General features: G+C 44.0%; 1 long non-coding RNA gene across 1 annotated transcript; it reads right to left on the bottom strand.

The window, feature by feature from the left end:
• Positions 1–4,170: 4,170 nt before the first annotated feature.
• Positions 4,171–23,589, bottom strand: Gm51794. Its single transcript, XR_003948990.1, has 3 exons — positions 23,514–23,589; positions 18,421–18,704; positions 4,171–4,244 (listed from the first exon to the last, which is right to left on the bottom strand). It is a non-coding gene; the product is annotated as a predicted gene, 51794 (long non-coding RNA).
• Positions 23,590–24,377: the final 788 nt, after the last annotated feature.

The following is a 24,377-nucleotide window of genomic DNA, read 5'->3' as shown; positions in this document are numbered from 1 at the left end:
GATTGGATTTAAGACCACTCCACAGGATGAAGCACATGCCTGATACTGCAAATCTAGCTAAGAGACCATAACTGGGCAGCTCATGAGCCTCAGTGGTGAACCTACTACTACTATTATGCCGAATGACAAAGTATCAAATAGTATCTAAATTCATACTTCTGTCCTCATGGATTAGTGCAGCTCTTGGACCTCATCAGACAAGTTTCTTAGCACAGTAGACAGTGGCTAATGCAGAAACTCACAGCTGATCAGAGTTCAGAGAGTCACTGTCAGCAGACACCCACCCCTGCCCCAAAGCTTGGGGAGAGTTACAGAAGAGGGAACAGAAAGATTGTAAGAGATCAGTCTTCTTTAAGGGTGTAGCCCCTGAGAGATTGACCATGCTCCAGTGATAGTCCCACACGTGAATTATACGGACAGCACAAAATAGACTAGGTGGGTTATTATATAAAATAAGGGCACACAAAGTTAAGAGGGGATCTAGAGATGGGAGGTGTTTCTGAGAGAAGTAGAGCAACTATGACCAAACCTGTATTAGAACTTGGCTATTAGTAGCTCAGCATGAGCAGAGTTCTGGATGCTGAGATGACATGGACTTAGAAACAAATCAGCATGGCTATCAATCATGGTTTAACGTCTTAATGACCACATGGCTTAATATCCAAGTTCAGAGGTTCAGTCCATTACTATCAAGGCAAGAGCATGACAGTTCCCAGCCAGGCATGGTGTAGGAGGAGTTGAGAGTTCAATGAAGACAAACAGAAGACTGACAAAAAGGTAGCTGGGAGGAGGATCTTAAAGCCCACACCCACAATGACGCACTTCATCCAATGAGGCCACACCTGCCCCAACAAGGCCACTCCTCCTAATATATGTGTAAAACTCCAATATGTAGGAAAGTTGAAGTCTTCCTCTCACCACCTCCCTCTCCACTGATGTTGCTTTTACAGCTGCATCCAGCTGGGTGAATATCGGAGATCTGGGAAATCTTTTTGGCTTTGGTTTTCCCTCTCCAGTGAAAAAAATCAGGGTCTACCTTTCAGTTTTTAATAATGAGATGTTAATCCCTACAAAAGTGCAAGCATGAAGTGGGTGTTTAATGCATTGCAGATCCAAACTTTCCCACCTTTTCTTTCTTCCAAAAAAAAAAAAAAAAAATAGCCAGGAAACTCCTCAATCATGATGCCTTGTCCCCAGGCCAGCTGCTCTCTGGAGGGTCATCTTAGATGCACTCTAAATTGGACTTGCTATCCAGATGTGTGTCCAGAAAAAGATCCATGCACCCCTTCAGGCTCAGTAGGTCCAAATTCATCTTGAGGCTGTAGAAAAAGCACATGAATAGTCCTCTGAGAAGACCTTTCTCCTTTTCCTTTAGGGACCCAATGCAAACAGCTCAGGCAAAGACTTTGCTTCCTTTGTCTGTCCTTGCTCCCCAGCTCCCATGGATATAGACAAGCCATACCAGTTCCCACAGTTGTTGTGATTCTGCCCATCCTTCAAGGACAGCCAGACACAGGACGACATGCAGTTACCCATACATGCAGCCTGACACATGCCAGCTCTTACACTGGCAATGGGACAACAGCTCAACACAAACACAGAGCTTTACTGACACTTTCCCTTCCGCTCATGCCGAGGGTGTTCATGCAACCTGCTCTTGCTCTGTGTCTGGGAGACCTTCTGTCAAAGGACGGGAACCCTGCCCAGCCCTTCTCGGTGCACGAGGGCCTTTCTTTCAAGGAGCATGTTCTGTGTGTCTCACCTGCTAATTCTTCTGCAGATCACTTAGGCAAGGAGGAGAAATGTCTTATTTTTTGTTATCAGAACTCATATCATCATGACAGGGCTCACTTTCAGTTTTAGTTTTTTGATTACTTCATCAGTGGTCCAGGAGACTCTGGTAATGGACAGGGGCAGCCTGGACAGTACACATGTAACCAGAAATGACCTTGAACTTTCAGTCCTCCTGTTTTCCCTTCTAGTTGTCCTGGAATTACAGGCATGTACCACCATGCCCAGTTTAAACCATCTTGGGGATTGAACCCAGGGCTCGTTTGTGCATGTTGCATGCTCTGAGACATTCCCAAACCTTAAAATCAGTTTAATGTCTTGGAAACTATAAATCAACTTTGAATCCTTATTTCCTCACAAATGGTTTGGAACCGAGTAAGCAAACATTGCTGCTAATGAACAAAGGGTTCAAAACTGCTCTCTTGAAGAAATCTAAAATTTTCCTGGTAGAGTCCCATTTGTGTTCCAGTGACCCCGGGTAAATCAGTCACCGGCCAGGTAGGATTAGCTTGGATCCTTCAATTTACTAGAGCACAGTCTATAAAACCTCGGCTTGTAAAACTTACATTTGACAGGTAGTTTGCAAAGGCTGTAAATGCTGATAAATGGATATGCTGGGGTCTTCCTCTAAGTATCCAGGTATTTTCGAGTCAAGTATATGCATGTCTATCTCAGGGTTTTCTACACAGTTTAGAAGGATGGGTTTATTCAGTGTTTCAAACGCATGCATTCATAAAAGTGCATGTCACCAGGCTCAATGAAATGCATCTCAACACAGTAAATTCTACCCAGTGACAAAGACGAAACCTCCCTGTCTGCTGTACTCCTGGGGAGTTGCACAGTTAGAGCATGACACACCAGCTGCCCCCAGCCAGCACAAAGGTGAACGATTATGTGGTTGGACCTGCACAACAGGCTCTGAAGGCTAAGTAAGAGGTTAAAGGAGTAGTTAGGCTAATTGTACTTCAGGCTTCTGGGGAGAAGCGTACAGGAGGACTTTTAGGCATCCTTCCAAAATAGTCACCTTTCCCGCACTGAAAACTTAATGTACGCCCTCCTCAGTTTTGTTTTGCTTAGTTTTCTTTTGCTTTGTCGTGACCCCAGAATTTTTTAACATATACACCATGTCTTTATTTTATAAATCTAAGCAGTTGGTATGACAATCATTTGGGGTACCTAGGGAAGAAAGGAAATGTACCAGATATAAATATCTGTTCTTCAGTGTGGAATGTCTTTAGACTGAATGTTTTAGGAAGCCCAGCCCACACTAACACGGGAAAAATCACCTGGTCTCAGGGTGTTGCTACAGTGGTGGCAGCTTCGTGTTCTGCGCAGGCTTTGGTGACACCTCCACCTTTGATCACAGTTATGTTTTGCTGTAAAGGACCAGGGCACGGGAAAACCTGAATGATCTGAAGCCAGCCTGAGGGAGCATGATGTCAGACCGGCAAGCAGAAGAAGCAGGCCCTGCCTTTGGACTTGGCTCTTCACCCTGAGTTTTCACTTCTTTATAGGTGCCAAGTATCCCTGAGATGTTTACTAGTTACGGAATGGTTGCGGGCCTTCAGAAAGATGCTCCTGCAGTTCCCTCGGATCTCCACAGTCAGGCTTTATGTGGTCTCTACGTCCCCTTATTCTTCTGCTGGCAGGAGTGCTGGGAATGGGGTGTTAGATTTTCTGACGAGAGATCACAAAGAAGACAAGGGTGTGAGGAAAGGATAGAAGGTGAGGAAGAAGCACACACAAAGACTTGCCTCCATACAAAAGAAAATTAGGTATGAAAATGTAACACTGAAATTTGTTTCTTTGTATCAAATCACCCATGAAAATGCAACAACAAAATTTGTGACTTTGTACGCTGATTAACAAGTAATTAATTGAATTCTAACATAGTAATAACTCGGGGTTATCGATCATAGATGCTAATAACACAGAGGGTAGATATCTCCGCAGTTCTTGTGCTGTTTAAGGCTTATTGTAAATATATTTAAAAATAATTAATTAGGATAGAGAGATGGCTCAGTGGTTAAGAGCGCCATCTTCTCTTCCAGAGGTCCTGAGTTCAATTCCCAGCAAGTGCATGGTGGCTCAAAACCATCTATAATGAGATCTGATGCCCTCTTCTAGTGTGTCTGAAGACAGCAAGCAGCAGTGTACTCACATACATAAAATAAATAAATCTTTAAGAAAATAATTAGCTAAATTATTTTTTAAAACACATTTCTTGTTTTTAAAAGTATATTCTATGTAGTCAGGGTGGGAGGGGTAGATATATGTGCTCACGCAAGTGTCAAAACCGAAGTGTATAGGTCAGAAGACAACCAGTGGACGTCAGTTCTTCCCTTGGTCCATTTAGTCCTGGGGGACAAACTCAGGTCATCAGGCCTGGCAGTGAGTCGCTGTTTCTTCTGAGCCATCTCCTTGGATCATGAAGACACGTCTTCTCATCAATCCTTAGAAGGAAAATGAGTATGCTCGTGTCTGAGATGAGCACCACAGATGGAACTCTCTAGATTATTTTTGAGAAAACTACATCATCTCCCACCTTGTGTCAAGAGAAATGAGAACATTCTACGTCCTTATTTGCTCACATAAGTGTTTAAAGTTGTAGACGTTTTTGCCACCCCATGAACACTGTTAGTTCATCTGAACCAAACACACAGCTCTTCGTAAGAGCTCACTGTGAGCGGTAGGTAGGGAAGAACTGACGTCCACTGGTTGTCTTCTGACCTATACACTTCTGTTTTGGCACTTGCATGAGCACATATATCTACCCCTCCCACCCTGACTACAAGAAATGTGTTTTAAAAAAATAATTCTGCCTGTTCTAATATGGTAGGGTAGAGAATGGATCCTTTGGTCACCAACTGGTTAATGTCACCCACAAGAATGTGGAATGTTTCCCTCCTGTTTGCATTCCAGTTATACATTTTTGTATACTACACACACCTTAAAGTGAGCTGTGAGATGTATAATTACTAGAGTCTGCCGAGAACCAAATGCCAGAAGACACCTACACCACCCACTGAAAGATTCTTGGCACGGGGACTGAGGCGGGGGCCCATTTGCACATGGAGATGTGAGCTGTCATGTAGTGATTGGCAGTGATGAGAAAGGCATACTTTTCTCTTTTGAGTTGTATTATTATTTCCTTGACTGAGACGTATCTCCATCTTGAATCATAAGTGTGGGAAAGCCCACGCCCATCTCACGCCAACATGTGTAAATTCCATTTCTCCCAAGACCGCCAGCTATGACAGAATGCAACCCGCCGATGTTATGAAAGTAGCTGGCTTGAAATGTTTGTTCTCCTCCGTTCAGTCACTTCAGCCATCCAAGTGACACACTTGACAAAGCAGAAGGAGAAATTTATCCCTCCAACATGGAGCCGTTTGCAAGGGAAGCCGAGTTTTGGAGCAAGCTAATGGTAAGTGGGAAGAAGTATTTACTATCAAGGACATCCTGCTGGGCACTTTCCTTGTGGCTTTTTATAAAATGAAGATGAAAGGGGAATTTATAATCAAAAGATTGTGGTCTTGCTCATTAGTTTTAAGTGAAGCATGCCTTGTAGATACCAAATGCTGTTAGTGATAAATGGCTTTGAATGAAATGTTTGGTGTGGGTTTTTTTTTCTCTCTCTCTTTCTAATGTTATTGATGAACCATATTCAACAGCCTGCTGGCATGCAAGATAATGTGACCTGAGCAGCTAGGGAGCTTTGCTGATGGACAGGCACACTTAAGAGGAGTGTGAGTTTTGTGTTTCAAGTGAAGTGTTCTCAGAACTCTGTCAGGTTGTGGTTTTCAGGCGAAAGGAGATCTCGTAACTGTTTGTGCAGAGGTGTGCATATACAGTTGTGTCTGCGTGTGAGGTGAAAGGATCCGAGGGGTGTGATAAAGGGGCACACTAATATCTAAGACTAGCTTTCATGATTTGCGGGTGGGAAGATTCAGACCTGCTGCTCACCCTCGCTGTTACTATGAGCTGTGTGTTTGGTTCATATGAGTTAGGGTTAAGGTTAGGGTTAGGGTTCGGATGAACTGGCAGTGTTCACAGGGTGGCAAAATTGTCTAGCCCTGAGGGGACCCTGATGATCACCCCACTTGAAAGTTGAACAAGATCAAGTTCTCCCTACCCAAGCCATCTACAGTGAGCTACAGGCTCCCAAGTCACACCCTGCCTAGACTGGCGAGTCTTCATTTAGTCATTCTATCCCAGTGTCTCATAGCCTAGATTTTCATCTTCTCTTCGCCTTCCCAGTATGAATTCAAACTTCATAGGAGAAAGAAAAGGGCGTTGAAAGATGTACGCCATCCTTAGATTGACATAAAGCATTACCTTCTGGTGGCAACAAGGTCACCTGTCTATCAAAATGACCTGTGCTACCTTCTTTTATGACAGGATGTTGATTCCAAGTACAGTGTAATACCCTGATTTCAGATGTGCCCCACCGAGCTCATTAAGTGCAGCCTGCTATCTCTAGTGTCTTTTGTTTTAATGCTTTGCTTAATCTTCAAAGCCAGATTGTGAGGTACGTTGGGAAGACTATAAAGAAAACCAATTTATTTTCTAGGGGTGTAAATTAAAAGATACATTTTTTCAAATCAGCATTCATTTTTTAAAAACATATTTTTATTTATTTATTTATTTACATACAATATATCAGTGTTTCCTTATGGTATTTCCATATGAAGTTCCCACAGGTTCACCCTGCTGTCCCCATCTCACTGTCCCTCCTCCAGCTTATACCAGGCTCCCTGCAGCACTCTCCTTTCTGCTATGTGTATGCTCTGTGGCCTCCCTGCCCCTCTTCTTAGAGTCTCTTTCCCCTCACAAGACCCCTTCCCGGTTTCCCGAATTCTGCTCACCTTCATTTCCATATAAATATGAAAACTTAGATGCAACCATCTGCACATGAGAGAAAAATATGAGACATTTGACTTTCTTTTCTTTTCTTTTTTTGTTTTTTGATTTTTGTTTTTGTTTTTCGAAACAGGGTTTCTCTGTGTCGCCTGGCTGTCCTGAAACTCACTTTGTAGACCAGGCTGGCCTCGAACTCAGAAATCCACCTGCCTCTGACTTTCTAAACCTAGGTTCCCTCGCCTAGTCTAATCTGGTTCCATCCACTTTCCTGATAATTTCATAATCTCATCTTTTTAATGTCTGAATAAGCAGAGACTGCACCAGTAGCCAAACATAGCACAAACATCTGCCCTTGTTTGGCGAACTCCTTTGGTTACTTATCAACAGAGCACATCTGGGGACTCTGTGTTTATGTGTTTATAATCCATTCATTTACTTCTCATGTAGTCATTTTTATTAAGCTCACCTTTACAGACTATGAATGCTAGAAAGGGCTTCTCCTACATGTGCCCTGGTGGAGAGGAGAATGTGTCTTCCAAAAGACTGGGAACTGAGGCAGAGGCTGACTCTGTTTGGCTCCGGGTCTTCAGAGAGTTTATAGTCCTGACCCATGCTCAAATTCAGAGAAGGCAAAAAGGACTAAGATACCTGTATTGTTCCTTCCCACTCAGCACCAAGTCTCCACCCCTCCAAGGAGCCCATGAATAAGATAATCACTGGAAAGAGCTATACAAACTATAAAGGAAACCTCTACCATGCAATTCAGGCCAGTCTGTTGTTCTCTTGATATGAGACGTGCCATACTGAAGAGTCTCTCTTTGTGATATCAAATTGTAGTGGCAGAAGTAGATCCCAGAGCAGCAAAGAGTATCTCCAATGGACTAAAATTATGAGCCAATGGCTGCTCGGAAGCCAGAGAATGCACAGAAAGGGATTTTGAACAGATTACTGTTATTTGCCTAGTGTCTTTCTACTATAATTAATGCACCTCACCTCTCCTGTGGTCAGCAGGTTGTTATCATTGCTATGTACATGGTGATGCATAACATTTTAATAAAAGGCTTGACGCTTTCCTTTGAAGAGCAGGTTGGGAGGTAAACAGAAGCTTCTACCACTCAAATCTGGCCAGGTCACACAGAACGTTGGCCACCAGACACTGTTTTCCAGTTTTCTCTGCCAACCATGAGGGTTTGTCAGTTTCAGCCACACTTACTTCTGGGACCTTTTTTTTTTGCTTCTTGGCACACCTGGGATTTTGTATGTCCTCACCTCTGCAGAATACTTCTGTAACTTCAAATATCATTCCTGTGCTGGGCATGACTAGGAAATGATCATGTCCAAGAAGATAATAGCAGCTCACAGGAATTCAAATCCAAGAGCCTGTCTCCAAGTACAACTTCAAATCACCATGGACCATTGGTAGGCCAGATCTCTGTCCTGACTGTAAGTTAGCAGTAGCAATTTAGTAGCACATAAGGTGTGGTAGCCTCTGTGAGCATGACTGTCAATGGGCATGGAGCAACAGTGGGTATGACATCCTTGTATGTGTGTTTTGGAAAATAGTAACTAGCTACATAGCCCCATGTGACCATCTTTACCTAGAGTCTACAAACCATCTTTCTTTACCTAACCCTGAAATCCATCCCTCTCTATCTCTTTTTTGAATCTGTTTTTCCCAAGGAGAACACAGAAGAAGAGGGACTCCTGAAGGTCAAAATATAATTGAGAGATGAGATATACATGCATGAAACAATTAGAGATCAAACGCACATGTAATTGAGTGGCAGATGTCACGGTAGGGAAATTAAACAGGATAGTGAGCTGGTGTCAGCGGCATCAGGAAGACCTACAAGAATCACAGAGGCTGCAGGGAAAAAGAAAGTTGGCTGAGAATGAAGGATAAAGTGTGATAGGGAGGGGACAGGAGGTCAGGGACAGCATTTACATACATGTGCCTGATCATGTGCTGTGTCATCAGCAGGAAGTGGGTGTGAGGGACTAGAGAAAGATAACGTTGAGCTGATCTTAGACATGCCTGAGGGCCAAGGAGGGAATTTTGACTTTGTAGGAAATGGGAACCATGAGAGGTATCAGGTTCCTCTCGTGGCATGAAGGAAGTAACATCTAAATGAAGTCAGTCTGGCAAGATAGATTGCATTTTGAAGGTTTTAGACATCGGTCTATAAGCTCTTGTTACTGGAGCTATCCAGGCCTGGAGCTTGTTTCTAAGAAATGTAAAACACAACTTGACCAATGGAATCCTGTAGGATACAAATCCGTCAGTCAGCAAACTGTTTATCTTGTCTATGTAGCTGTCTAGCAGTGTTTAAGCCAACCTCTCCTTAGGTCCACTCTTAGAGTCTAGCATATATTTTTTCCAACTTCCTTCATGGCTCTTTGAGATAACTGAGATTTTTCTACAAAAATTCTCCATGAATCAGCAACCCTGACACTATAGCCAAAATTTATCTAGTAGATGACACTTCTGTCATCTAAAAGTTTCTCCCTCAAAATTCTCTCTTTCTAGGGAATCCAAAGATGCCACAGTTCATTTTCTGACTCATGATTCTGAGTCTCTCCCTGGTGGGCGTGGGATGTGCTTTTTCCATTTTTCCACCTCATCTCAGCCCCTAGCTAGTGTCTCTCTCTTCCATTTTATCCACGCTAACTTATTTGCCCTTTGATAGTTGGTACTAAACGACAAACTTCAGTTCTAGAGAAATGATTTTTCTCAAACATATTCTACTTAGTTGTATTAACAGGGGATGTCTCTTGGCTATAGGGAAAAAGGCTACACACAAAGTTCACTTGAAATTTGGAAAGAGGAAGGAAGATATCATTTGGGTCCACAAGTAAAGAAACTCCAGGAGTTATATGCTTGCAAGACAGTGCAGAGACAGGTTGGGAATTTCGAATGATAAAAGGCAAAAATTACAAAGTGTTTCAAACTACAGGAGTGTTTCATCTGACCTGTAGTGTGTGGTGGTGGTGGTGGTGGTAATGGTGCTAATGGTGGTTGGTTGTTTTGTTTTGCTTTGCTTTGCTTTTTGAGACAAGTCAATGTAACCCTGGCTGTCCTAAAACTTACTATGTAAATCAAGCTGGCCTCTGCCTCTCAGGTGCTAAGATATCTGTTTTCATAATCATTGTTTTGTAAGCATGTTTTAGCCACACATTAAATCCAGAAGACTTCGAATAACAATCCAGAGAAAGAGTTTCTTTGCCAAACAATCAGAGGACAAGAGCCTCTGATTGGTGACAAATACCTGTGATCAGTTCCAGTCCTGAGAGTCAGGAGGATCGTATTGTGTTCAAGGCTAGCCTCAGTTACATGATGAGTTTGGAACAAGTCTGGGCTACAAGAGACACTGTCTGACAAAGGAGGGAAGGAAGGAAGAAAGGAAGGAAGGAAGGAAGGAAGGAAGGAAGGAAGGAAGGAAGGAAGGAAAAAGGGAGGGAGGAGGGAGGGAGGGAGGGAAGAAAAAGAGGAGAGAATCAGAAGACCCAACAATAAGCAACCTGGGCTAAGGACAGCTGCCCCCCATAGGTGAGGTAAGCATAGTCCTCCTTGCTGCCATACTTGAAGATTTGTAGGGACTGTGATCTAGCCAATCTTCTGTAGAAAAGGAAACTGCCAACAGGTCAAAAGCAGAACTAGAATTGGGACTAAGTTCTGCTATGGTTTTCCTTTGCTTGGTTGGTTTAGAGTTATTACTGTTGTTGTTGTTGTTGTTGTTGTTGTTACAGTTACAGTTACAGTTACTTGTGTGTGTGTGTGTGGGAGAGAGAGAGAGAGAGAGAGAGAGAGAGAGAGCTTGTGTGTACATGTCCTAGGGGTCCATGTATGGAAATTAGAGGAGTTGATTATTGCTGTCTGTGTTCTGTCTGGATACCCTTGGGTATCCAGGACAAACTGGAAGAAACAACGCCTTTTTTTTCCCCTGAGACAGGGTGTCCTGGAACTCACTCTGTAGACCAGGCTGGCCTCAAACTCAGAAATCCGCCTGCCTCTGCCTCCCAAGTGCTGGGATTAAAGGCTTGCGCCACCACCACCCAGCTTGAAACAATGCTTATTTGACTGTGTGAGTTATGCAGGACCATAGTCAGCAGTGAGAAACAGCCTTCTCCAAGATGGGTTTCAGTGAAACAGCTCTCCTTTATTGGGGGTAACAAGGACTATATAACCTTGGGGAGGGCGTGTAGGGGTTGGGGGGATGAGCGAACATTATTAGCTGGTGCCAAGGTGCTAGAAAGGCTTCATTTGCCTGAAGAGGAATTCCAGGAGCTTGCTGAACATGTCCTGATAGGGAAAGAGGGAGTTAAACCTGTAATTTGGTCACCAGGCTACATGACTACCAGGTGGCAGTGGGGGGGGTCATACAGCCTATATGTGCTAGGACATGCAAGCCCAGAGCAAGGAGGGAACCGTCCTTCTCCTGAGGGTCTCGGGACAATTTCAGGGTCTGGACGCACCTCGACCTCACTCTTGCTCCAGACTGGCTCCCAAATCTCCCCACCTTTTGTCTTATAAAGGAACGGTGTCGTCATAAGCATCAGCCTCTATCTTGGGAACGGTTTGGTGGTGAACCAGAAACTGATTGGCAGTGATTTTTGCAATGCTACTTAGCTGCCATTTTAGAAATTGGATGAGGCAGGGTGTCAGGGGAAGTAGGGCTCTAATAGCCAGTATGGGTCAAGGAGGGGAAGAAACCAAGCTACCAGAGGGTTTGAGGACCATGAGGTAGGTGGGTTGGATGCCTACAGGTCTTGCTGGAGAGCTTTAAGCATTTTCTATGTTTTGTTCTACCAGCTCAGATTCATTGACCCAGAAACCACGTTCCTCCCCTAACACAATGCAATCCCTCAGCAGTTAGTAAGTCCAGATCTCTCCAGTTTTGTACAACAACCCCCACTAGGGAGATCATCTGTCACTGGAGGGACTCAGGACTGTCTCCCCAAGTCACATGGCTTTGGCCCTACAGATTATGTCCTTCCTCCATGTGGGGCTCTGAAATTGACCTGACGTTCTTCCTCCTTGGCAGAAGTTACCCACTGAGCCATCTCACTAGGAAAGGTTTGGTAGTGGTAGTGGTAGTGGTGGTGCTGCTGATGGTGGTGGTGGTAGTGATGGGTGATGATGGTGGTTTTGAGACAGCCTCATGTCTCCCAGAGTGGCCTAGAACTTGCTATGTAGGTCAAGATGACCTAAAATTCTGATCTGCCTACCTCCCCCCACCCAAATGTTGAGATCAGAGACATGTTCACTCAGGGCGGGGGAGCAAACCCCAAGCTTCGTGTATGCCTGCTGAGCACTCCACAGTCTGAGCTACCACTCTTGGGTTTCTTTGGTCCAAGGTTTGGTTTTTAGGATAATTTCCAGACAGGTTCTCACTCCATAGTCCCGACTAGCCTCACTGATCCCCTTACCTCAGTCTCCAGTTCTGAGATTACACTGGGTCACTACATCCAGCCTGTTGTAAGTTCTTAATTCTTTGGTGGGTGCTATAGCTGTTCCTTGAATCCAAACTTTGGAAAGTTTTGGGAAATGGAGGAAGAAGAATAGCATGGGCTGGAAGATGCTTATTAGTCAAGAAGAAAAGGAGCCGATGTCCAGGGGCAGAGAATCCAGCACCATGACATTTCTCCCCTGTGGCCCTTGCTGGCACTATCTCTTATATTCCTGTGCTCACTACTTAACAATGCCAATGACATGCTCCGTGACTCCTTCGTCCTCTTAATGATAATTTGCTTACCAAGAATGTGGCCATTGTGATACATTTGAAGCATTTATATTAGAAATGTCCCCATTTCCTAGCTTTACTCATGCAGATTTTTTGTGCATTTCTCTTCTTGTCCCCTCTCTGCTCCTAGCCTCGCTCTGTTTCTTTGGGACTCTAGCTTGAGCAGCTGATTGAGTTGGTCTCTGTCTGGAATATGTTAAAGTGACATTGCTGTTGGCTGGAAGCTCTGCCAGCTCCCGCAGCCAGCAGGAGGGGGCCGCCATCCTCCCGCATAGCATTATTGATGTGACCTCTGCTGTGTTCCTGTCCAGGGTGAATCTGGCTGCTAGTCAGAAGACACCTGCTGAAGTCCTTGCAAGAAACCCATGTGTGTGCCAAGGCAGGGTGGTTGGTATAGCTCTGGTAGCGGGAAGGGCAGCCTCATGACTCTACTTCAGTAGCAAAATTAATGGAAGTCAGAATTTTTTTCTGAGTGATTTTCAGTACAGAACTCATGCATGCTAGCATTTCCACTTTTGTGTGGCAATATTCAACCTACCCTTGCATTGATAATGGAAGATGGGGTTTTTATGGCTTGGGTTTTGTTTTGATTTGTGTGTGTGTGTGTGTGTGTGTTTCCTCTCTCTCTCTCTCTCTCTCTCTCTCTCTCTCTCTCTCTCTCTCTCTCTCTCCCTCTCTCTCTCTTTCTGTTCTTTCTGTTTCTCTCTGTTTGGATTGGTTTGGTTTGGTTTGGTTTGGTTTGGTTTGGTTTGGTTTGGTTTGGTTTTGCAGCACACTTAGAAGCTACACAGGGAAGTGGCATCTCTATGACCTTTCAAATACAGACAAGCTTTCAAACGAATGTTTTAATTTTAAAACCCGTGCTCACTCTCTCCTTTCACTCCTCCACCCTAGTTTTCCTTGAGCATTTACACCTCTGTGACTGCTGCTTTTCCTTTTGAGGAGCCTCCCTTTCTCCTTCCCAAGCTTTTGGAGCTTTTAACGGACGTAACAGGATCACTTCCTGTCCAGCCGTGAGGATGCTTCAGCCTTAGCGTGCCCCTATTATCTTCAATATAAGTTCTGTATGTTTGTCTGCCATGAAGCACATGAGCTTAGGTGAAAGCTAATAATGCTACAGGGGTGTTTGACCATGTGAGTTGACAGTAGAAAGTATGACATTCAAGTCATACTTAAAATGTTTATTTGACTTTAGATGTCACTGATATAATGGTATTAATGATAACACAGTAACATTAACTAAAGTGTGACCTCAGAAGATGGTTCCATGGGTAAAATGTTTGCCACACAAGTGTGAAGACCTGAGTTTAGATCCCAGGAAACCACTTTCTGTAATCTCAGTGTCCCTATATTGAAATGTGAGGCAGAAGAATCCTAACGAGAAGAGATGACGTGTCAAACAAGATGACAGGGGAGGGTCAGTGCCTGAGGAAGTCCTCTGACCTCCACACATGCCTGCACTCACATATGAAGAACACTTGCTCCATTCATGCCTGCACTCACATATGAGCACATGCTCCATTCATGCCTGCACTCACATATGAGCACATGCTCCATTCATGCCTGCACTCACATATGAGCACATGCTCCATTTATGCCTGCACTCACATATGAAGAACACATGCTCCATTCATGCCTGCACTCACATATGAGCACATGCTCCATTCATGCCTGCACTCACATATGAAGAACACATGTTCCATTCATGCCTGCACTCACATATGAAAAACACATGCTCCATTCATGCCTGCACTCGCATATGAGCACATGCTCCACACATGCCTGCACTCACAGATGAGCACATGCTCCATTCATGCCTGCACTCACATATGAAGAACACATGCTCCACACATGCCTGCATTCACATATGAAGAACACATGCTCCATTCATGCCTGCACTCACATATGAGCACATGCTCCACACATGCCTGCACTCACAGATGAGCACATGCTCTGCACATGTCTGCACTCACATATGAACACATGCTCCATTCATGCCTGCACTCACAGATGAGCACATGCTCTGCAGATGTCTGCACTCACATATGAGCACATGCTTCACACATGCCCATCCCCTTATATGAACACATGCAAATAGGCATTCATATATACAAACACACACTGCAGATACACACAAGATTAATAACAATAACTAGTGTGGCAAGCATAGGGATTTCATAGGTGTCATCTAATTAGATCCTCACAATATTAATTTAATGACTGCAGGAATGTGTAGAAGTTATGGTTTAGTTTTATAGATACTGAAATAGGAGAGAAATATAAGCAAATAGAAGTAGATTGCCATGTAAAGAGGAAACCAATGAATCACATAACAACTCTCAAATGAACTTGCAGCTCAGGCCTCTAAAGGCTGATGGACCCACCAGTAAGCACCAATCCCAAAATTTCCGATTCAGTGATCTATATGTGCCACAAAATGCACATCAGTGCCAGGTTGCCAGGTAATGCCTGCCCTGCTTACACAGGGTGTATCTACTGAGAGGCACTGACCTGGCCCCGAAACTGTTTTCATGTAGAGCAGGAAAAGTGACTGTGTTTTCTAGTGTCTCTCTCAGTAGGGCATCACTGTATCCCTCCACACTGAGGTGCTGACCTATGGTGGCTGCAGGATCTGCATGCCATAAATACATCAGAGAACTGTGTCTAAGCTCATCCTGGGTCACCAAGTCCTCCTTGGAAGACCGGCAGGTGTCCAGCAGTCTGGGAGGCTTGGCAAAGACAAAAGAGGCTGTTCAGAGCTAAGGATCGGCAGGAAAAGAGACAAGAAAGCTCTGTGCAGGTGCTAAACTGCTGACTCCTCAAGCTGTAGAGTCTCAGGATGAGAAACTCAGACTTTCAGAGCCAAGTGTGGTGATGGTACATGCCTGTGATCCCAGCACTTGAGAGACTAGGGCAGGAGGATCACAGTTTGAAACCAACTTGCTTCTATACAGCAAGACTCTGACTCAAATGACAAGATTTTTCCAGTAAACGAAATAAGAAGAAAAACAGAAATGACAGCAATTAATAAGATCTAATTTTAAAACGAGATATGGACCTGGGTTAAGTGTTTGTCTGGCAAGTGTGAAGACCAGAGTTCAGAACCCCCACAAGAGCTGGGTATCGATCGTGGCTGTAAGGTATGATGTACATTCCAGTGGTCAAAGGCAGAAACAGGAGATCCCAGGAGCAAACTGAATAGCTGACATAGGTATTAGTGAGCTCTGTGTTCAACTGAGAGACCCTGACGAGATGAATGATGTAGAAAGTGACCAAGGGAAGACTTCTGACATCAACCCCAGACCTCCAAATATGCTCATATGCATGCAAACATACAAGCACACACACACCCATACATACATACAAACATGCATGCACATATCACATGCATGCAAACATACCTGCTCATATCACATACACACATGCACATACCACACACACATACACACAAACATACATGTGCACACACATATATATACACATATGCAAACATACCTGCACACATCACAAATACATACAAATATATGGGCACATGTCACACACACATGCAAACATACATGCAGACATCACACATACAGGCCATCATACATATACACATCACATATGTGCAAACATACATGCACATACATGCAGACATATCTGTACATATTACTCATACATATATATACACACACTTGCAACTATACCTGCACACATCATACACACACATGGAAACATGCATAGACACATCATACACATACACACACATGTATGCATGCATGCAAACAGGAGGAAGAAGAGAAATGAGAAATTAAGACTTGAATGGCAGCTTCCCTTGCAAGCATGAGGACCTGAGCTCACTCCCCCAGAACCCAGATAAAAACAGCCCAGCATGATGGTGTGTGTTTAGAATGCCAGCACTGGGCAAACAGAGAGGTATACCTCTGCAGCTCACTGCCCAGCCAGCCTAGCCTTCTCAGTGAGTCTCAGGCCAAGGAGAGACCCTATCTCAAAAACTAAGCTGGATGACAACTGAAGAATCGCAGCCCAGGTTGTTCTCTGGCTTCCCTATTGTGCACACACATATGCACATGCATCTACATGCCACCACAACTGCAGACACATAAACTCATACACACAGAGATGAGGCCTTGTATTGTCTTTTATAGACATTGCCCTTGAAACCTTTGTAATAAAATCAGAAGAAGAGAAAGATATTAGCTAAGTATGCTGGGAATCCCGGGGAATTACAATCATATTGGTGATTCCAGCTCTTGGGAGTCTGATGCAGGAGGAGTACCATGAGTTTAAAGTTAGCCTTGACTACACATTGAGTCCCAGAAGAACCTGAACTATAGAATGAGACTGTCTCAAAAAACAAAAACAAAAAGACAAAAATCAACAACAACAAAAAACAAAAACCAAACCTAACTGAGCAGTAAGAGATCCTTCTAAAGCCCTGGTGTAGACATGTCTAAGTGGCTCCATCAAGCCTTTTCCAGCTTCACCTCCCAGTGTTTGGCTGCTAGATGCTCCCTGTAATCATTCCCAGGCAAGCGCACTGCTTCATTGCAAGAGTGAAGACAGCTAAGGGCAGAGCTAGGGACAGCATGGAGCCCCTTCCACAGCTGTGCTTTCCCTTGCTCCTTCCCGTCTTCTCCTTCCCTTCCTTCCCACATCTCTGCCACCACCCTGAGTGTGGCTGATGACAAATAAGGAAAGGAAGGCACGGAGAGAGCAAGGGTAGGATTGTTTTGATGATAATAAATTTGGCAGGTGATTTTTACACGTACAGAGTCATCTTCTCATAACTGAGATCAGGAACTGTATTCCTCCCAGGAGGGAAAAAACCCACTTATATGGACGTGTTTATGTTTGGGAATAATAATATTTGTCCATGTGAAAATATGTGTGATTCATTTCTGTCATGCCATATGGCTTATTGCTATTCATAATCCAAACAGTAGCAGCTGCTGCAGAATGTGAGAGTTTACGCGGAGTGAAAAAATGGGCTAACTATTGCATGCTATTGCATGCTATTGCATGCTATTGCATGCTATTGGGGGCTATTTCCTTGCTAGAAGCGTACGTTCCAATCGCTTCCATTCACAACAAGGCTCTTCATTAACCTCTCAAAAAACGACTTTTCTATCCACTCTCATTCTGTCTAATAGAGAGACTCTCGTTCAACTCTACCCCATCTTAGCTGGTCCCCCTTCTACTCTGGGACCAGGAAAGTGTTCGCCTCAAAGCAGTTGGCAGCTGAAGGTCTCAGTTTGGATTTTGTTGACTGATGACAGCTGACAGAAAAAATTACAGCAAATGTCCCACCTGTCTTGCAAGTTCTCCACTATGGCCTCCTCCGTGGCTGAACGACACTGTGTGTTTGTGGTTAATCAGACACGTGGGGACAGTGAGTGAGGTAGCCAGTGATTAACACTACCACCACCACCAAGCCCCAGGCCCACTTGCCAAGACTCTGACGTAATGGAAAATGTGGAATAACGCTTTTTCCTGGCCATTTAAGTGTGGTTTGCCAAAACCCTTGAGATTAAGAAGGAAGCAATTTGTGGGATACATGCTGGATGCTATGGTAGAAACTGCTACAATCAACAATATAAAATAGACCAAGTTTCACAAGAAAGAGATATCCACAGGGTTTGTTTAAGCCTCTAAAAAATAACCTTGAGTAACCCTAAAAGCTGAAGGTTTTTTTTTAATAGTTTTTATGCTGACTCTATATTTAGACTATAGAAAATAATTCTGACCAAACACTCGGAGGCTTGTAGCCCAAGTGAGAGTATTACATAAAATTACCCTGATTTTCCATTTCAGATGGTTTGTCACAATGATAACGAGCCTTCACACAAAGGGTCACTGATCTCAGGTTACTTTCATGTATATTATAAGTGATTGACTTTTTCCCAGGACGAGCAGTCAGGTGACCCAAATCAATGGCGATCTGTGAGCCTGGAATGGGAGAATCTCTGTGCCCTAAGCTTTGTTCTGGTCCCCTCACAGCAGGTATCCCTAATTTCCAACTTACATCAGTCTTCTTCTTGGAGCCATTTGTCTTCTTCGGATGTTTATTGGTTGATCCTCTAAGTAGCTGCTGCTTTTATCAGAAGTTATAATAGGGTCATTTTTCAATGTCCTTGGCCTCACTTGGCAACAAGAGAGCAAATATAGTCTCCCATAGGGCAGTTCCATACTGAGCCTGTAAGCACATTCTTTCAGCACAGAATGACATGGGTACTCGGCCATCCATGGGAAGAGGCGGTGACATGAACTTCAATGTGCCCTCACTGTCTGTTTCCCATCAGCCTTTGCCTGCAGGAAAGATGGTGTAATTGTTTCATAGGCTGCTTTTCCCCAAAAGGAATCTATGACATCATTCCCAAATCACATTTTATATTCACAGTCTCCCTCCCTCCTTCCCTCCCTCCCTCCCTCCCTCCCTCCCTCCCTCCCTCTGTCTCTGTCTCTGTCTCTGTCTCTGTCTCTGTCTCTGTCTCTGTCTCTCTCTCTCTCTCTCTCTCTCAGTATGTATATATGTGCATGTGTGTGTATGTGTGTGTGTGTTTCTCATGTCTATACCTCTTTAATCATAAGCAGCTTGATTGAGACCACATGGTAACCGTCCCTAGATCCCCATGATGTGACTGTAGGGAAGCATGCACTCATATGCCTTCTAATAGTAGATGCCTTAAGTCCCCACTGCTTGTTGTACCTCTCCCCCCAACCCCAGAAAAATCTTCCCGTGTATGTGCAACCCTGACAACTCCCCAACCAGACCTGAGAGCAGGTAGTGATCATCTGAGCAGGGCCTAGTCCCACCTGCCTCAGCCTGGTGACATGGGCACCCTGTTTTCTCACCCACACCTGACATCTAGTCACTGGAAGCTTGAACACACACTGAGAAAGAGGCTGCTTCTGAATAGTCTTTCAGTGGAGTGGTCTGCTCAAATACAACTGCCCCAGCACGCCCCCTGGTGGTGATGCTGAGCAAGCTCGGCCTTCTGTCTTTCATGACCTCAACGTTCCCTCCAAGACACTGAGTAGTAGCATTTATGGCTTCCAAGAACCCTAGACACTTGCACATTTGTAGACCCCTTCTGCTATAATATATACATATGTACATATATACATATCATATACATACAATTATGCTAGTGTAAAAACGATATTATATATTAAGTGTTGTCTTTAATGCTGTAACATGAAATTGACACCTTTTCATGGTCCTCTAAAACATTGTGGGGCTTTAGCACTGAGCTCAGAGCACCCTAAAGATAATTTGACTCCTCACAGAAACACCTCTTCCACATTACATCGCTGTTCCTCAAACTTCAGGTTTTGTAAACTACATTTACAGATTTTAAATTTGTTTGCTTGCTTACAATGCTGAGACTAAAGCTCAGAATGTCACCAATGCTATCCAAGACTGTTAGCACTGAGTGCTGCCTTAAAATCTAAACACGCATGGGCTTCATTGTGCCTCTCCCTAGATTTCATCCAGGGCAACTTTAGAGCTTTCTACTTCAAAGTTGGAATAACTTTTTTTTTTTAAGTTTGTTACCAGAGTAAGACCAATATCAACTGCCATAAGTTGAAAACCCCAATCAATACAAATTTAAAGTAAATGCATGTCTATTTTTTCTAGTTCTGTTTATTCATGGTCCAACAAACTGGAGTGTCTCTCCCCTGTACCCAGCCTGTTTGTTATTAGAGACTGGATCTATCCCTGCCTCAAAGCAGTCCACCCTGGCTAGAGATGTTTATTTACTCAAAGTCTGCCCACTGACAGCCACCTCTGTCTGAAGCAAAAGAACCAGCCAGACCTGCCCAACTGGACTGCACCTGGGCAGACCAGATTCCCATGGAGGCTACTATTCATGTGCTGCCACAATTCTGGCTCCACCATTTCCCAACAGGGCAGCCCTTCCCAAAGTTCCACGAGTATCCCTCCCTGTGTGGATGGAAACATCTCATCTCTGCACTGGTCAATCTGAGACCCACTGGTACATTTCTCTAGAGTGGTGGTTCTCAACCTATAGGTCTCGACACCCACAAGGGTCACATTTCTGAGTATTTTGTGTATCAGATACTGACAGTCCCATTCACAGCAGTAGCAAAATTAAAGAAATAGCACAGAAATCATTTTACAGTTGGGGGTGGGTCACCACAACATGAGAAGAACTAAATTGTTCCTTTTACATTGTTTTCATTTATTTAAATTTCAACTCTAGCATATAGTCAGCAGTTAGCACATGACACAGGGCATCTTACATGCTAGATTTTTTTTAAAGCTCATTACATCCTTCCCAGGTTTGAGATCTCTGTCCCGGAGCCAGTGAGAGTTCAGTGGGCAAAAATAGTTGCCAAGCAAACCTGATGGCCTGAATTCAATCCCCAGAACCCATCTAAAGGGGCAGGAAAGAACCAATCTCATATAGTTGTCCTGTGATATCCATGCACTTACACACACTAATCATACATACACACAAATACACAAACGTTGCTGCTGCGGGTGATGATGGTGGTGGTGGTCCTGGAGATGATGATGATGGTAATCACGACGTTGGTGATAGTGATGATGGTGATGGTGGTAGTATTCTCCTCGTTTCCCTCAGATTTATCATGCCAGAGTCAAGCGTATTTGTGAAATAGCAGTACTTTGGCAGTTTTTAGTTACACCCTTGAGTAAAAGAAGGCTCTGATAGGAGGAAGTAGGAACAGAATAAAGAGCCGTCTATACACAGGAAAACCTTATAGAGCTGCGCATAGCTAGGAAGCAAAGGTAATTTCCTCTTGATTTTCTTTTTTTATTATTTATCCTATTTTATGACTATAAGTGTTTAACTATTTGTGTGTGTGTGTGTGTGTGTGTGTGTGTGTGTGTGTGTATTGCGTGTGTGTCTGATGTCCACAGAGGCCAGAAGAAGACGTCAGCTCTCCTAGGACTGAAGTTGTGAGTTGCCATATGGGCACTGGGAACTGAACCCAGGTGATCTATGACAAGTTATCTCTCCACCAGTGAAAGGAGCCAATTCAAGCCAGATTAATACATAGAGGACTTATTGGAAGCTGTTCTCGGGCTGCTGAGTTCACCAGCCCCAAGGAAGGAGGCCAGGGACGTAGCCATGGCAGGGAAGACACAGGGGAGGGAGAAGAGAAAGAAACAAAGACATCGTTCACAGAGAAAGAGGGGAAGAAGGAGAAAAAGAGAGGGTGAGGCCAAAATGTCCAGATTTTATAGGGAAGAGCCTCTGGGGAATGGGCAGCCCAGCCCCTGGGCTGGGAAGTTCAGGGTTGGGGCCAGGGTCTGCCAGGAAGGGGCTGAGGTTTGCTGGGAGATCTTGGTGACCAGGTCTGCTTTGGTGTGTAAAGTAGGCACCGCAGTCCTTGTCCCAGACTCTGAAAAGGAACATGCGAAGCACCCAGTGCTCTTAGCCACTAAGCCGTCTCTCAGCACCCGTCTTGGTTTTCATTACATAATACTCAGAATTCTAACATGTATTAATGTTTTATTTCCTAAATATACTTCTCTTCGTTCCACTCAAGGCGACCATCAATCACAGTCAAAGGTTTGGGTTCAGAGTACGCGTCGTGTTCATGGTTTGTCATTAACCTACTTGACCCCAAAACTGCATCTTAAACTGTAGCTTAAGCTGTTGCTGGGTCCCAGACTCCATGTTCAGCCTGGACGCCAACAATGTTGAATCCGTTTCTCTGGAAACCTCGGTACTCTCTTCTGTGTGTAGTGAATCCTCAAGTGCCCGTGGCTGCGTTCAAGTACAGCATTTAGGGTCACAGTAATGAGCTCACAGCGTCATCACCGTGGCACAGCCCCAACTGACAGCCAAGCCTTCTCTCTACCTGGCCTGCTCTGTGGTATCCTGCCCCCTCTAGGAAATTAAGTGTTCAGAGACAATGACTTATCTGGAACTCATGGAACAGCACAACAAAGTTGATGATCTCGACCACTCATAGTATCTACTTGCTGATTTTAGATCAGGAAAATGGTCCAACATTGGCATTACTGTAACTAAACCTAATGGCAGTGGCTTTATATTAAAAATGTGGGTTTTTTTTTCATTATTTCAGTTTTGGGGCATAAGAATTAAAGTGCATATCTGTAATTTTGGGGGTCAAACAAAAGCATTACAAATGCTAGGCACCCACTCCACCTCCGAGCTACAGGCCTGACTTTAAAGGACGCATGTGTTTATGGTCTTACTGCTGGAGAGCATGGCAAAAGAGAGGAAGCATGGGCGCGTGCGTGCGTGCGTGCGTGCGTGTGTGCGTGCGTGCGTGCGTCTTCCTTGCGCTTATAAAGCCACCAAGAGTCAAGTGTAAAACATCGTGGCCAGAGTAAGTTTCCAGCCTTGTAACACTATTAACCCAGAAACTTGGTTTGACAAAAATTAGGGGACCACATTCAAACCACAGCTGCTAGCCAACACACTGGCTCAGGACTTTCCAAAACACTTCCTCACAGACAAAAATGAAGCCAGAGACTTACTCCTTCTGCTGTCAGTTCTGTGAGGTTGGTGTACGGAGCAGAGCTAGTAACAGCCATGTCTCACTATTCAGGTAAAAGCTTTCTGGATGGCCGGGGTCAGGTGTGCGTGAGGCGCAGACAATACGATACAGTGAACCCTGAGGGGTCTAGACATAAGTGACAGCCCTCTAACGGGTTAAAACATTTAGAAACATTGGATCTTTTCTTGGCAGTGGACATCATCGTCGCTGACATAATGCCAATGAGTTGTGACATCTTTAGTAACGCGAATTTGACTTGAACTTCCCTTTATCCAAAAAATAAGTAAAACAGGTAATTTTAGATTTTTCTTGCTTAGTGGACTGGAGAATATGTCTTTTCTGGAACCACTTAGTTCTTTCTTTCTGAACTACCTCACTGCATCAACCAATCAGTAAGCATGGTTTCTAAATCCTTTTATGGTTTTTTTTCCCCCCTGCTAGAAATAGAATCCAGAGCCTTGCACAGCCTAGACTAGCAATCTACCACTGAGCTACTTAAAGAGTGCAAGAGCAGCCTGGGCTACATGAGATCCTGTCTAATAATAACAACAGCAACAACAACAATAATAATAACAATAATAATGATGATAGTACCTTTTACAACCAAGAGTATAGCTCCCTGGTAGAACACTTCATCTGCATGCATGAGCACAGGAGCTCCAAGGTCCAATCCCTGGTGTTACAAAAACATTAATTAATTTTAACAGGGCTATCAGAAGACTTTTTTCTACTACATGGAAACTCACTGAACACACCTGATAAACAAATAATAAATCCCAAATAGCTAACCATTGATAGTAATAATAAGATGTGACCATTTTTTGATGAGACCTTTTACTTGCTGTGTTTTAAGAAAAAGGAGCCTTTTCCAGCTGAGCCCGAAGCGTTGAACAGTTTTTAGTAGGCCTCCGTTCCATTTCCACTGTAACGAATGTGCAAATGATAGTCGCCCTCACCCCAAAGCAGAAACCCTTCAGGGAGCCGGCCTCAGTAATGTGTGTGTTGATGTACATGCCTGTTGCCCATTAATACTAATAGAAACTAATGCAGAGATATATATCACCTGAATTTTGATTCGCTGTAAATCAAATGTCAGACAATTCAAGATGAACTCACAAGGTGCATTTTTCTGGGGAGCTGTTCCTTAATATGCCTCCATCTCACGGCCAAATTCCTCTCCTGTGACTGAAATGTTAATGAGAGACTGCGGCTTCTTGCTCCTAGCTCTCTCTCTCTCTCTCTCTCTCCCTCTCTCTCTCTCTCTCTCTCTCTCTCACACACACACACACACACACACACACACACACACACACACACACACCATCATCAGAGATCACTAGGCCTAGGGAAATTTTGAGCTTACATTAAATAAAATAAAAAGAGACTAGACAGAAACCAGAAGCTGAGACATTTCCCTTGGCTTGTCTAAATTAAGAATACATCTGTTCTTGAATCCTG

This window comes from Mus musculus, chromosome 10, assembly GCF_000001635.26.
Source record: "Mus musculus strain C57BL/6J chromosome 10, GRCm38.p6 C57BL/6J".
In the NCBI taxonomy this organism is placed as follows: Eukaryota; Metazoa; Chordata; class Mammalia; order Rodentia; family Muridae; genus Mus; species Mus musculus.
The sequence above is the reverse complement of the archived record's forward strand: the minus strand, read 5'-3'. Positions and strand labels throughout refer to the sequence as shown.